This window comes from Capsicum annuum, chromosome 3 (assembly GCF_002878395.1).
Source record: "Capsicum annuum cultivar UCD-10X-F1 chromosome 3, UCD10Xv1.1, whole genome shotgun sequence".
Taxonomy (NCBI): domain Eukaryota; kingdom Viridiplantae; phylum Streptophyta; class Magnoliopsida; order Solanales; family Solanaceae; genus Capsicum; species Capsicum annuum.
The window spans coordinates 262,236,244-262,247,910 of NC_061113.1; positions in this window are offsets into that span (position 1 = coordinate 262,236,244).

The window sequence follows — 11,667 nt, forward strand, 5'->3', positions numbered from 1 at the left end:
TTTTTTTTTTTTTGTTAATTATTGTTATTTACGATACTTTTTATTTTATTTTCAAATAATATATGTTGTTTTATATCTTCTTTGTCCTGTCCCAATTTATGTGGCACTAATATAATTTTGATAGTTAATTAAATATTTTATTCTTATTTTTCTAATACATAAATGACTTATAGTAAGGAGTGATAGAGTAAAATCATCGTTCGAAAGATGAAAATTTAATTTAAAACATTAAGAGTTAATTTCGCATTTTATGTCTATTTTATTTTTCATTAAATATTATTTATTTTCTTAATACCTAGATGACTCATAATAACTAATTAAGAGCGATTGATTATGTTATTACTATAAAAATTAATATAATTTTATCATATCCAATAGTAATCATCGATAATTCACCAAAATAGTATATTAATTAAATACGGGATGCTATGTTTACATATGCAAAATATGATATTATTAAATATTATTGGATAGTGCATTATATTTATCTTTCTCAATAATAGAATTTTACTATATATTTTTCTTTATTTCTTTTTAACTTGATAATATTGACCCAACACAAATTCTAAGAAAATATTCATTAAAAATTTATTTTATTAAATTAAATTTATTAATTTTGTACTTTAAAAATCTAAAGTTAAGTTTAAATATTCGAATTTCTATATAATAAAAAAATAATTTTAAAATTTAAATTTACTAAAATAAATAAATAAATAAAAATATTAATTTTCTATAAAAAAATTAATTAAAATAATAAAATTAATTTACTTTAAATATTTAGTTGCAATTAATTATGATAATTTTTTATTTTTTCATGATTTGTGGCGCACCAATAAAATTTTGAGAGTTGAATAGAACTTTTATCTATTTTTTAAAAAGTATTTTAACTTGTTAATTATTGTGATTTATAATAATTTTTACGTAATTATCAAATAATATATTTACTCCTTGTGTCCCAATTTATGTGGTTTCGATACAATTTTGAGAATCAACTAAAATTTTTATATATCTTTTAAATATTTTAAGTTTTTAATTATTATGATTTGCAGTACTTTTTCTTTTATCTCAATTTATGTGGCATTGCTAAAATAATGAGAGTAAATAAAATTTCTATATGTCTTTTAAATATTTTAAGTTATTAATTATTGTGATTCGTGGTAACAAATTAGTTTTGAACATGATAGCCAATTAAATAAATAAATAATTTTTACTTCTAATATGTAATTATAGTTAATTAATATAAATTAATAGAATATATTAAATATTTAAACCACTATGATGAAATAATAGAATTATTATATATTGGGGCATAGTATGTAATTAAGTGGGAGTGGAGGAGTTTTTTGGTAATTGCACGAGAGGTGGTCGAAACCACATCTTCTATATAATAGAAATATAGACTTAGCTATTTTTATATTAATTTAAAAATGGGTTAAAATTGTTTACACCCCCAACTTTACTATAAAAATCAAACACCCCCTCAACTTTGAACAATAATCATTCTCCCTTCACAAAACAAAAATAAAATAATAATAATGATTCTCCCTCCTTTTTCCTATTTGATTTTTTAAAATATCTATTTTACCCTTATATTTATATCACATTTGCATCTTTTTTTTAAAAAAAAAAAAATTATAATTTTTTTAATCTATATAACATATTTTCTATAAAATTTTAAAATTAGTTTTAAGATAAAAAAATAAAAGTAAAAAATATTAATTGAGTATATAATTTAATTACAAACTACAATGAAATAAATGAGCAAAATAGTAAAATTTAATTTTATTAAAAATCAAAACTCTAATATATATTTATATGTGAAAATAATAGATAATTATAATTTTATAAATATATTGCAATGTAGGTATACAAATTCTCAAGCCCACCTTTTAACATTATTAGTAAATTCTTTTATAATTAATTACAAAATCTAAAGGTACTTTTTATATTCAAATTTTTTATATTATATGTATTAAGTATGTATGTGAGTATGTAATTATGTATATGTTGCATATTTTGATTTTCTCTTATTTGTTAATGTCTATATAGATAAACGAGTTTTGGTTGTTAATATGAATTATTTTCTAAATTGTAATTTCAAATTCATCAACAATAATCATTTGATTTGTAACAAATATACATCTACAACAACATCATATCTAGTGAAATTTTTTAAGTGAGGTCTGAGGAGGGTAGGGGTACACAAACCTTACCAGTTACCACTACCTCGGATAGATAAAGAGATTGTTTCTGAAAGACCCTCGACTATTAATTATTTTGTATACCTACATTGAAATATATTTATAAAATTATAATTACGTATTATTTTGTATAAATATATATTAGAGTTTTGATTTTCAATAAAATATATATTAGAGTTTTATAGAAAATATGTTATATAGATTAAAATTAAGTCAAATTGGAGGTTGTTTCCTTTTCCAATCTAAATTTAAATCGGAAGAGTTTTATTCCTGGTTAAGTAAAGCAATGAAAAAGTCTTCCAAAACTGTTTGAAATTGGATGTCATGCGTCACCAACGGATCTTAAGTAAAGAGATTCGTGAAAAAAAAAAATAAGAGAGGTTTGAGAGACATTGTCAATATGGTTCCGCTTTAAAGTTTTTGAATGAGGTGTTCTTATGTATAAAAAATCGTTGAAGCACAAAGGAAACATGTTTAAATAATCATACTTCAAGGCTAGTCTCTAAAATATTAAATGTCTCAACAAGTCGTGAAGTAGGGAGCATTTGTGGGCGATTCAATTTTATTAAATTTAAATCCGTACAAAATTCAGATTATATTAAATTCAAAATATATTAGTCTCAAATAAATATTGCGGATTAATATAATTGAATTAATTATTTAAGTCCAAATAAGTATAGATTTAAATAAGGCCCAATATTTATTGGGTTAGTCCATTAATTTAGTCTACAAATGATGAGTCCACTTTACTAAGCCCAAGATATTGTCATATTTCAGAGGCCCAAATAAGCACCACATGTCAAATGACGTGGCATGCCAAGTCAAGTGAAGGAGACAATAGGACCGTACCACATGTCAAACTGATGCAGCAAGCCCATGAAATAAAAGTCCATAAAAAGGCGCCACATCACTCAAGTCTGATTGGTCAAAGAAAGTCCATATTGATCATGACTCTTCTTTTTTCACAAGTATAAATAGGGGTCTCATAATTCAGAAAAGGGACCCCAGAACTCTAACAAGTAGTAAGAGAAAACTCGTGGATCAAACGCCGCAATTTCTCTAAAAAGCTCAAGCATTCAAATCAAGTTCATTAAAGTTCAAGATCAAGACCGCAATATTCAAGAACAAGCTCAAAAGCTCTTGAATTCAAGCACAAGTCAAGATCAAGTCCCTCAAGTCCATCAAATCAAATTCAAATTCATGACTAAGCTTTAAGCCCTTGAATTTATATTCGAAAAGGCGAATCAGAGGATTCATAGAGATTGTAACACTCACTTATTGAAATCAATAAAATCGATTATTGTAATATTTTCTTGTCTCGAATTATTTATTTTTCAATCTCAAAATTTTATTGTCCAACAAATTCTGGCACACCCAGTGGGACAATCTCTATCTCTCATCTCAACTTTTCATACTTCAAAGTTTAAGAACAACGAAATGACTTCCAAGAAGGTCAATTCTCAATCAACTGCTTCCAAGGCTGCAGATTCAAAGTTCTCTGCTGAAGTCGAAAGCATCCTTGGTGTTACTTTCAGAAGCTGGGAGCTGTCACAAGAAGCAAGGCAAACTTTCTAGGACAACAAACACATCCAGTGTCGTCCGCACCAACTCCAATTTTTGGATCTTCAACCCCAAAAGGAATGAAGTCCAATGCAAGTTCTTCAGAAGGAGGAAGCAGTGTGGCCGAATCATTGAAAAAGACTCTAGCTCTACTTGAGTATTCCGATTCCGAATACTCTGGAGCTAAGACCGATGGTTGTTCAACAAATGTGTCATCTCCACTTACACCACATAAGCTAAGTACTTCAAAGATCAACTTATGTGATAATCCGTGTTACTCTCTAACATCTCCGGTGATCATACAGGCAATGATAATTGATGCCTCGTCTGTGGAGGAGCAACTTGCGAATTTGACAAAGGCAATTGAAGGCCTAACCAACTATGTTTTCAAATACAAGAGCATAGGATTGATAAGATAGTATATAGGGTGGAAGACTTGATAGATGGAGAATCTAGCCATGTGCCAGGAAAAGCTTCAGAGGTTCATGATATAGAAAATCCTGTGAAACAAACACCATCGACTAAAGAGGTGCAAGTTTCTGCTGAGGGAATGATCCCGATTGGGCAATTGAGGGAATTTATTGAAGGGACCCTCAAATACACTGCAAGAATAGATGGCCTCAAAATGATTGCTGGCTATCAACCCTCCAAATTTTAACAATTTGAGGGCAGAGATAACCCAAAACAACATGTCGCACACTTGTCGAGACATGTAATAATGCTGGAACTTATGGTAACTATCTTGTCATATAGTTTGGTCGTTCCCTAAAGGGAAACGCCTTTGATTGGTATACAGATCTCGAGCCTAACTCCATCGATAGTTGGGAGCAACTGGAACATGAGTTCCTGAATCGCTTTTATAATATAAGGCGTACAGTGAGCATGGTAGAACTCATAAATACTCGACAAAGAAAGGATGAACCAGTCATTGACTTCATCAATCGATGGAGAAATGCTAACCTAAACTGTAAAGATAGGCTCACGAAGCTTCTGCGATAGAGATGTGCATCCAAGGAATGCACTGGGGGCTTCTCTACATCTTGCAAGACATTAAACCAAAATTCTTTGAAGAGTTAGCTACTCGTGCTCACGACATGGAGTTGAGCATGTCTTCTACTGGAAAGGAAGGAGCGCCTATCCATGACTCTCGAAGGGGAAAGGATAAGCAAGAACCCAAGAGATGGGGTAAGTTTGTCCCCAAAAATGATAACAAAGAATCCATCAATGTTGATGTGTTTCCTGTGAAAGTCACCACAAAGGTGAGCAAGAAGCAAAGTGTAAAGACGACTTCTGGAGCACGTCTAAATAAAAAAACGTTAAAGGAGATGCAAGAAAAGGAATATCCCTTCCTTGATTATGATGTTGCTGAGATTTTCGATGAACTCCTCCAGCATAAGCTCATTGAACTCCCAGAGATGAAGCATCCCAATGAAGCTGGAAGGACCAATGATACTAATTATTGCAAATATCATAGGCTCATAAGTCACCCTCTGGAGAAATGCTTTGTCTTTAAAGATAAAGTTATGGAACTGGCAAAAGAGAAGAAAATCTTCTTCGACGAGGAGACAACCAGTTCTCATCAAATCTCTATCACTTTTGGCTCACTCGACCCGGATAAAATTTGTGTCAAGAAGCATAATGAGGAGATATTAGAGCCTGACAGGTTTTCGGTTGACGAAGATGATGATGAAGGTTGGACTCTAGTGACTAGACGCAGACGCAAGAAGATGAGTCTGCGAAAGGAGACGTACGAGTAGCCAACCGAAAAGAGAGTGGTGAAGAAACTATGAAAACAGAAGTTGGTTGAACTCCTAAAGAAAATGAGGGTGACGGAGTTTCACCCCCAAAAACTTCGACGTCTGGTGACTTTAGAGGAATTCTTGCCGAGTTGGTTTCGTGTAAAGACTACCCAAGTCAACCTTGAGGCGTCTTGTTTTAATACTGCCAAAGAGGGGGTAAAAGGTGAGAATCTACCCATGAAAGTTCCTTCATCTTCTGAAAGATTGGCTAAAACTCTTGGCGAAGAGGCACATGTGTGTGATACAAAAATCACATTCATAAATAACGATCTTCTGCTTGGTGAGACCCTACATAACCGTCTCTTATACATGATGGGTCAAATTATAGGAAAGAAGATCAATAAAATCTTGATAGATGAAGGATCTGGAGTCAATATCCTGCCTATCCGTACGATGAAAGAGCTTGGCATCGCTACTATCGAACTAGACGAAAGCCGTATAATGATCTAAGGATTCAACCAAGGGGGCCAAAGGGCCATGGGATGTATCAAGTTGGGGATTAGTATGGATGATTTTCAATCAAACCCATTGATGCATGTGATCGATGCTAAAACTTCATACAATGTATTGCTTGGTAGGCCTTGGGTGCACGGGAACAAAATTATCTCGTCCTCTTACTATCAATGCTTGAAGTACCTCAAAAACGGAGTGGAAAGAATGATAGTCGCTGATGACAAGCCATTCACTGAAGCTGAGTCATATTTTTTCGATGCAAAATTTTACTTAAAGAATCATATTATAGATGAGACAAGGATTGAAGATGTCACCAAGACCAAGTGTGACGATCTTGCATCTAAGTAGGTCGCAGTGACTATTGAAAAATTCGCCAATAGAAAGCCTTTCTTCACTTCGAATAAAGAAAGCGTCGCTCCTACAAAAAAGAAGACAGCTCTTGTTCTTCGCTACGTGCCAATGGTAGAGAAAAAGGAAGGTCACTCACCTGATCCACAAGATAATGTGCTAAAAGGGCTAACTTTACCTATCAGGAAGATTGATGAAATAAATCCATCCTCAAGTCCACTTGGGGAATCTGTGGCTCAAAATCTGCCAGCAGATATGGCACTCTCTATAAAGTGTACAAAAGAGGGCTTTGATCCAAATACATATAAGCTATTTGTAAAGGCTAGATACAATTCTAATGAGCCATCAAGGTTGGGCAAACTTCCATCGGAGGGTAACACCAGGCAAGCACGTGAAGGGCTAGGATACGCGCAACCACCTCCAATTCGCATCTCCATAAGAAGGGCAGTCAGTAATTACATCATCGTGGAAGAAAAATCCACTGCCACTAATAAAAGACCCTCCGTATTTGATCGACTTGGAGAATCAACCACAAGAACTTCTGTGTTCGAAAGGTTGGGTCCTATAAATAAGAAGAAAAATAACAAGCATCAAAGAAGTTATCAAAGAAAGATGCAAAACTTTTCATTTAAAATCCAGAAGGATTTCCAAAGTTTGATTCCTTTTAGAATGAAGCGACAGACGAAACTGGTAGTTTTATGCAATGAGGTGTTAAAAGTGAAGACGCATACTATGGTTTATACCAAGCAATGCGAAGAAGATAAAGAGAGTGTTGCTGCTCATATCATGTTATGACCCAAATCAAGAAAGACGTTTCGTCTCAAATAAAGGTTGATGAAGAGATAGAAAATGCCTTTTGGTGTTATCATATATCCATCAATGACGATGATCCTCAAGAGAAGGAAGATGCTGGAGATGCTTCATCGCAACTTGAAGAAGGAGTAAAGGCCACAATAGATCCCTTAATAGAAGTTAATCTTGGAACCGATGAAGAACTAAGACCAACTTACCTGAGTGCGTTTCTAGAAGTAGGGGAGAAAATCACTTATATGAACATACTCAAAGAATATATGGATGTCTTTGCCTGGAGCTATAAGGAAATGCCTGGCTTAGATCCAAAAGTAGCGGTCCATCAGTTGACATTCAAGAATGGTGCCCGTCCTATTAAGCAAGCCCAAGGACGCTTTAGGTCGGAGTTGGTTCCACTAATCAAAAATGAAGTTAACAAACTTATTGAAGTTGGATTTATTCGTGAAGTCAAATATCCCACGTGGATTTCAAGTATTATTCTAGTACGGAAGAAAAATGGCCAAATTCGAGTTTGTGTCGACTTTCGAGATCTTAACAACGCATGCCCTAAGGATGATTTTCCAATCCCCATACCGGAGTTAATGATTGATGCCACCACTGGTTATGAGGCAATGTCCTTCATGGATGGTTCATCCGGCTATAATCAAATTCGTATGGCGCCAAAGGATGAAGAACTCACTGCATTTCGTACGCTTAAAGATATTTATTGCTACAAGGTGATGCCTTTTGGTTTGAAGAACGCTGGCACCACTTATCAAAGGGCTATGCAGAACTTTTTTGACGGCCAGCTCCATAAAAATGTTGAATGCTATGTGGATGATCTAGTGGTGAAGTCAAGAAAGAGAGATGACCACTTAAAAGACCTAAGAATGGTATTCGAGTTACTTCGAAGATATCAACTTAGGATGGATCCATTGAAGTGTACCTTTGGAGTTACTTCAGGAAAGTTTCTTGGCTTCATTGTGCGACACCAAGGAATTAAAATTGATCAAGCTAAGATTGATGCAATTTTAAAGATGCCCGAGCCTCGGGATATTCATAAGTTAAAAAGTCTTCAAGGAAGGCTAGCATATTTAAGGAGGTTCATCTCAAACCTGGTTGGAAAATGTCAACCATTTATCCGTCTTATGAAGAAGGACACTCCCTTCGAATGGGATCAAGCTTGTAGTAATGCCTTTGAGAGTATCAAATCGTACTTAATGAAACCTCCAGTTCTTGCGGCACCCATACCTGGGAAGCTGTTGATCCTCTACGTCGCGGCACAAGAAAGGTCGGTTAGAGCACTACTGGCTCAAAAAAATAGTAAAGGCAAAGAAAACTCTCTTTACTATCTGAGCAGAATGATGACACCAAATGAGCTAAAGTATTCTCCAATTGAAAATTTATGTTTGGCATTGGCCTTCTCAATTCAAAAGATGAAACACTACTTTCAAGCTCATGTGGTTCGTCTCGTGTCTAGGGTAAATCCCATCAAGTTTGTAATATCGAAACCTATCCTTAGTGACCAACTTGCAAGATGGTACCTTTAATTTCAACAGTTTGAGATTGTGTATGTTATCTAAAAGGCCATAAAGGGACAAACATTGGCTGACTTCTTAGCAGACCACCCGATACCTGATGATTGGGAACTAAATGATGAACTTCTTAATGAAGATGCAATGGTCATTGAAGCTAGACCCCCATGGAAGATGTACTTTGATTATGTCGCATATCGAGATGGAGCTGGTGCTGGGGTGGTATTCGTCACTCCACAAGAAAAGGTCATACCATACTCTTTTACCCTAATAAATCATTGCTTTAATAATGTTGCTGAATATCAAGCTTTAATACTTGGACTTGAGATGGCAGTGGATATGAAACAACTGTAATTACAAGTCTTTAGTGACTCCCAATTGGTGATCAAACAGCTTTTGGGAAGCTATGAAGTCAGAAAGTCTGAGCTGGGAATATACCATGATTATGCACAGAAGTTGATGGGGTGGGTTGGAGGAGTAACCCTCCAACATGTGCCAAGGAGAGAAAATAAGTAAGTTGATGCCTAAGATGCTCTGGCCTCAACCCTAACTCTTTCAAATCAGACCCAAGTTACTGTCCGCCAAGAATGGGTAGTACCACCGTCAGATGAGGATGTGGAAAACAAGGTTGAATACCTTGTTGCCATGTATGAGGCTGTAAAAGAAGATTGGCGATAGCCTATTATTGATTACTTATGTTATGGGATATTTCCAGAAGATCCAAGGAGAAAGACTGACACTCGTCGTCGTGCACCTTGCTTTCTTTACTACAAAGACACACTGTATAGAAGATCATTTGAAGGAGTACTCTTACAGTGTTTGGGAGAGGAAGAAACAATTCAAGCTTTGCAAGAAGCGTACTCGGGAGTTTGTGGATCACATCAGTATGGACTGAAGCTCCATTTTCACATTAAAAGGATAGGATATTATTGGACAACGATGGTAAAAGATTGCTTGGACTATGCGAGAAGATGTAAAGCTTGCCAATTCCATGCAAATTTCATACATCAACCTCCAAAGGTGCTACATTCAACTGTAGCGTCTTGGCCATTCAATGCTTGTGTAATGGATGTTATTGGTCCACTACCAAATCTTCTGGTGGACACTTATACATCTTGGCTATGACAGATTACTTCTCAAAATGGGCCGAAGCTGTTGCTCTCAAGGAAGTAAAGAAAGAAAATATTGTGAACTTCATCCGAGTAAATATCATCTACCACTTTGAAATCCCTCAATATATAATAACTGACAATGGCAAGCCGTTTGATAACAAGTTGATGAACAAGATCTGTGACCTCTTTGGCTTCAAGCAGCGCAAGTCTTCAATGTATCATGTTGCCGCCAATGGTCTAGCTGAATCATTCAATAAGACTTTATGCAACTTGTTGAAGAAAGTCGTCTCTAAATCCAAACGAGATTGGCATGAGCGAATGGAAGAAGCTTTATGGGCGTATAGGACAACTTACCGTACACTAACACAAGAAACTCCATACTTACTTGCTTTTGGAGTTAAAAGCAGTCCTGCCACTTGAGCGTCAAATACCTTCTTTGAGACTGACTATTCAAGAAGGGCTCACCGATAAAGAAAATGCTACGTTGCGTTTTGCAAAGTTAGAAGCTCTTGATGAGAAGAGGCTGGAGGCTCAACAAAATCTTGAATGTTATCAAGCCCGGCTATCTCTTTCTTTCAACAAAAGGGTTCGCTTAAGGTGTTTCCAAGTTGGAGATCAAGTCCTGGCAGTAAGAAGACCCATTATCACTTCTCGTAAGTCTGGGGGCAAAATTACCCCAAAGTGGGATAGACCATATGTCGTACAAGAGACATATTCAAATGGTGCTTACAAGCTTGTCGATGCAGATGGCGTGAGGATTGGCTCCATCAACGCCAAGTTCTTGAAGAAGTACTATCCTTAAAGGAAGATAACACTCCTTAAGGCACGAGTATAAACTGTATGTACACTCCTTAAGGCACGAGTATAAACTGCATGTACACTCCTTAAGGCACGAGTATAAACTGCATGTACACTCCTTAAGGCATGAGTATAAATTGCATGTACACTCCTTAAGGCACGGGTATAAACTGGATGTATACTCCTTAAGGTACGAGTATAAACTGCATGTTCACTCCTGGCCCGCAAGAGTATAAACTGTGAACGGCTCTCACACATACACAAACCTCACCCAGAACTACGTTGTGACTTGATCCTCTTTACTGAGGTACGTAGGCGCTTGGAATTTCATTCTGAGTTCAGTTGCACGAGTGTCAAAAAAAAAATATGTTCATGCAGTATCTACCATATTGATAGCAAGTATGAAACTATTCTAATTAAATTTTGGACTTACTCTAAATATCTGTGACTCAATGGGGGCAACCCGTCAAAAAGAAAGAGAGTTCCTTCAATGGAATTTGGAATGCCAAAGTTCTCTAAGCCTATAACTAAGAGGATCTCAAAATTTTCATGCCTTAAGGTGGACAAAATTTGTCCCTTTGCACCTTAAGTTGGCCTCTTACGGGTTTATCCTTACAAGGATATCAAAATTTCTATGCCTTAAGGTGGATAAAATTTATCTCTTTCCACTTTAAGCTGGCCTCTAACGGGTTCATCCTTAAAAGGATATCAAAATTTTCATGCCTTAAGGTGGACAAAATTAGTCCTTTTGCACCTTAAGTTGGACTCTTACGGGTTTGTCCTTACAAGGATATCAAAATTTCCATGCCTGAAGGTAGACAAAATTTGTCCCCTTGCACCTTAAGCTGGCCTCTAACGGGTTCATCCTTAAAAGGATATCAAAATTTTCATGCCTTAAGGTGGACGAAATGTGTCCCTTTGCACCTTAAGTTGGCCTCTTACGGGTTTATCCTTATAAGGATATCAAAATTTCCATGACTTAAGGTGGACAAAATTTGTCCCTTTGCACCTTAAGTTGGCCTCTAACTGGTTTATCCTTAAAAGGATATCAAAATTTTCATGCCTTAAGGTG